The sequence below is a fragment of the Oratosquilla oratoria genome, chromosome 17 (assembly GCF_046742065.1).
Source record: "Oratosquilla oratoria isolate Oo_2021 chromosome 17, ASM4674206v1, whole genome shotgun sequence".
In the NCBI taxonomy this organism is placed as follows: domain Eukaryota; kingdom Metazoa; phylum Arthropoda; class Malacostraca; order Stomatopoda; family Squillidae; genus Oratosquilla; species Oratosquilla oratoria.
In genome coordinates this window covers 49328850-49333849 of record NC_134793.1, presented here as the reverse complement: position 1 = coordinate 49333849, position 5000 = coordinate 49328850, and positions in this window count along the sequence as shown.

Sequence of the window (5000 nt, the reverse complement as noted above, 5' to 3'; positions counted from 1 at the left end):
ATATATATGTATACATATATATATATATATATGTATATATATATATATATATATATATATATATATATACATATATATATATATATATATATATATATATGTATAGATATATATATATATATATATAAATAAATATATATATCTATATATATACATACATATGTATATATATATATATATATATATATGCATATAGTTGTATATATATGTATATATATGCACATATAAATGTATATATATATGTATATATATATATATATATATATATATATATGTATGTATGTATGTATGCATATTATATACTCTATATTTTATTGCTTATTTGTATGTTTATTTGTGCTAGAAGTTGACTGATTTTTATTTATGAAACTACGACGTCTCAAAGAATTAAGTAAGGGCCACCTCGTTACCTACCAAAGAATTAACAGCATAATAATAACTACCATACCCTTACATGTGATGTGAGTATCTGAGCGGTGGAGTCTGGTTCCATGCCAGTTTTGTACAAAAAATGAGGAAAATTGGAAAGAAAAAAGAAAAGTAAGAAAATGCATCAAATACATTGGAAAGAATCCGACTCGCGGTGCGGGATGCAGCGGAGATCCGACCTTGGCAAAGGCATGGGCGTAAGTTAATAAAGGCAGCAAAGGAACATGGGTAGAGTAAGCCGTTCTCCAATATTTAATATATATATATATATATATATATATATATATAAATATATATATATATACATATATAAATATATATGTATATATATATACATACATATATATATGCATGTATATCTATATATGTATGTGTATGTATATATGAATATATATAATATATATACATATATATACATATATATATATATATATATACATGTATATTTATACATGTATGTGAATGTATATATGAATATATGTATATAAATATACATATATGTATATGTACTGTATATGTATATGTATATGTATATGTATATGTATATGTATATGTATATGGATATGAATATGTATATGTATTTTTATATGTATATGTATATGTATTTATATATATGTATATACATATATGTGTGTGTGTGTGTGTATATGTATGTACATGTATGTATATTTATATATATGTGTGTGTAGAGGAAAATACTTGAACTCGTGATTTAAGCTATGGCGTAAAAATATATGGAAAATAACAGATAAAAAACCGAGCGCTTTCGTCTATTCAGAGAAACAAGAATATATACACAAAGTGTAGATCTGTCCCAGTGACTTATGGACTCAGATTCCCGAGAGTTTAGGCTACAATTTTTTTTTATAATAAAGTTATCAAATTTGTACAATTTAGATTTAAGTCATGAATTGTAGAAATTTAATAATATTATTATGAAGAAAATTGTAGTCCAAACTCTCGGGAATCTGAGTCCATAAGTCACTGGGAGAGATCTACTCTTTCGATTTATATTCTTGTTTATCTACTATGCTTGTACCTTGAAAATGCACGAATAAACGAAAGCTGTCCCTCTCATTTCTGATATTTTCTTCTTGGTTTTAGCACACACACACACACACACACACACACACACACACACACACACACACACACACACACACACACACACACACACACACACACACACACACACACACATACACACACACACACATACACACACACACACACACACACACACACACACACACACACACACACACACACACACTCACACACACACACACACACACACACACACACACACACACGCACTCACATAAATAAATAAATAAATAAATAAATAGATAAATAAATAAGTAAATAAATAAATAAATAAATAAATAAAAAGAAACTATAGAAATTTAGATAATAAAGAACATACATAAATAAATGCATAGGTATTGTTAAATAATAAACAAACAGGTAAATATTGAATAATAATCAAGTGACATATAACTAATAATAAATGATAATTAAGCAAATAATATTAAACAAACAGACAAATGATAACAAAATGAATAAGCAAATAATATAAAATATATTATAGTCATTACAGCATCATGCTTAGATGCTTATCTAAATGATTCTTAAAGCTTCGAACTGAACTACATTGCGCTGTCTCTCTAGAAAGTTTATTACATTCATTAACTACAAGGTTAGCGAAGTTGTTTCTACCCACTTCAAAATTAAATCTATTTCCAGACAATTTGAGACCATTTTTTCTTGCCTGATTCTCATTCAGTGTAAAAATTTTGTCACTTTTGATGTTTTCAATTCCCCTTAGAACAGTAAAGACCTGTATCAAGCCACCTGGTAGTCTTTGCTTTTTTAAGGAAAACAGATTCATATTTTTATTCGATTTTCGTGTGATTTACTTTTGATATACGGAATAAGTTTTGTGGCTTGCTGTTGTACTTTTTCCAATCTGTCAATGTCTTTAATGAGATTCGGTGAACATACGAAAAAAGCATATTCCAAATGTGGACGAACTAACGATTTATATAGCTTGTTAATGAGTGATGGACTTTTGAAGTCAAAAGATTGCGCAATCAGTCCGGAAATCTTAATTTCTTTCTCAGAGGACAAAACACACTGCTTAGATGATTTGAGATCATTACTGATAGATACGCCGAGATCCTTTTCACTATCCACTTTTTTTAACGAATTTCCAAATAACTTGTAATTCTACATATTGTTATTTTTACTCGTACCTATGTGCATTACCTTGCATTTACTTGTGTCAAATTTCAATAGCCACTTTTCAGACCATTGCTGTAATTTATCAAATCTTCTTGAATATCTAATTGCTTTAAGCGATCATTTGCCATTCCGCACATTTTTGTATCATCAGCAAATATGGAAACAATAGATTTTAGTCCGTGGTCTATATCATTTATATATACTATGAATAGAAGTGCCTATTGGGATGCCTTGGACACATGGAAAGAAAGAGTGAAGAAATATTAGTAAAAGAAGTGTGGAAGGCGGAGGTGGAAGGAGTGAATATGAGAGGCCGTCCTAGGATGAGATGGATGGATGGGGTGAAAGGGGCATTACAAAAGAGAGGAATGTTTGTGGAGGAAGGACGGGAGAGAACAGAAGATAGGTGTGAATGGAGAAAATTTGTGTATGGATAATGCTGTGATGCATGAGGGGGAGTGGGTGGGAGATGGGGGGTGAGGAAGTATGTACGAGAAAAAAACTTGACGCAGCCCAAAGGGATTTCTCCCCGTCTTCTCCTTTTCTGCACGAGGGGACGGAGAGAGGGGGTCGCCGAATTTATGAAGCGGCCTTGCTGTGCATGTGCTGTGTCTTATGACACTACCTCTGACCCAGGGAAATGGACAGGATGCAGGGATGATACGTCATCCAGGAGGTGCCAAGATAAGAGGGAGGGTGGAGGGTGGAGGGGAGTGGGATATATAGGAAATGAAATGGGTGGGTAGTGGTTTCTATGCCTTTTCTTTTTGGCTACCCCCCGTGTAGGGGGAAAAGCCTTTGGTATTTGTATGCATGGTATATGTATGAATAGAAGTGGCCCAAGAACTGAACCCTGAGGAACTCCACTCGTAAAAAAAATTCATCCAGAAGATTTTTCCATGTAAAACAACTCTGTTTTCGATCATTCAACCAATTACTAGTCCAACTTAATAGGCTACCACTTATTCCGTCTGAAGCTGATTTAGTAATTATTCTTTGGTGGTGGATGGCATCAAAAGTTTTTGCAAAGTCTAGATATATTAAATCTATATTATTTTTTTGTCATAATTCAAGATAACTGTGTTGTAGAATTCGAGTAAGTTAGTCACGCAAGAACGTTTCCGTCTGAAGCCATGCTGCCATCATTTATCAAACAGTTACTTTCTAAATGGTGTTCTAAAGCATCTCTGATGTTAGTTTCTAAATTTTTTCCTACGATTGAAGTAAAACTTATGGCCCTGTAGTTATTTGATTATTTTTGTTACCTTTTGTGAATATGGGAGTAACCTTAGCTAGCTTTCTCCTGGGACATCTCCGGATATGATGGCTTTCTTGACAATAATTTCTAATGGAACAATAATCTCATTTTTCATTTCCTTTAAGATTCTTGGATGTCATCCGTCAGGCCCTGGTGTTTTATTTGAGTCTCTCTATGCACCTTTTAAAACTTTTTCTTTTGTTATATTTGTTATAATGAGTAAGTTTGCCCTAGACTTTCCTCAGGTTTCAGTTTGGAGCTTATTTTGAGGTGTTTCGTTTATGAATACTGAGCTAAAATAATTATTTAAAATATCACACATTCCTTCATTTGATTATTCAAGTTGACCGTCAACAGATAATAGTGGACCAATGTGATTCCTACCAACCTTTTTATCTCTAGTGTAACTATAGAATTCTTTTAGATTCTCTTTGGATTTATCAACGATATTCATTTCGTACTGTCGTTTTCGTTTTTATTATATTTTTTAAATCACTCTGTATTAATACATAACTTTGATAGTCATTAGATGCACCCGAGCACTTATATTTCTTATAAGCCTATCTCTTTTTAGTAATATTTCTTTCAGTTTCTTTTTCGAGCCATTTTGGGTGAGCCTGATTTGGGGGATGTCTGTTCTCTAATAGGATGTAAGTATGAATCATCTTAGTGAGCGTATTTTGAAATATTTCCCACATCTGATCTATAGGTCTTTCGCTTAATTTTACCTATGAAGTGAGTTTTACTGAAATCGGGTATTTTAGAAACACAAGTATCTATTCTAAAACTCTAAATTTATTTAGTAGTTTAAATCTAAGTTGTGATTGCTATTTGCAACAGATTCATCGACTTCTACATCAGTCATTATGCTTTTGCGGATAGTGATCAATAGATAAAGTTTCCATGTCATGTGGTCTCTTTTACATGCTGAACTAAATAGTTGTAACCTTGAAAATCAGTCAAGTGACTACCTATATGTTCATGTTAGAGGGTCATCCAATCAATGTCAGTTAAATTGAAATCACCCATTATCAATAAATCCCGGTTGCAGAAACTAGACAGTTCTTGA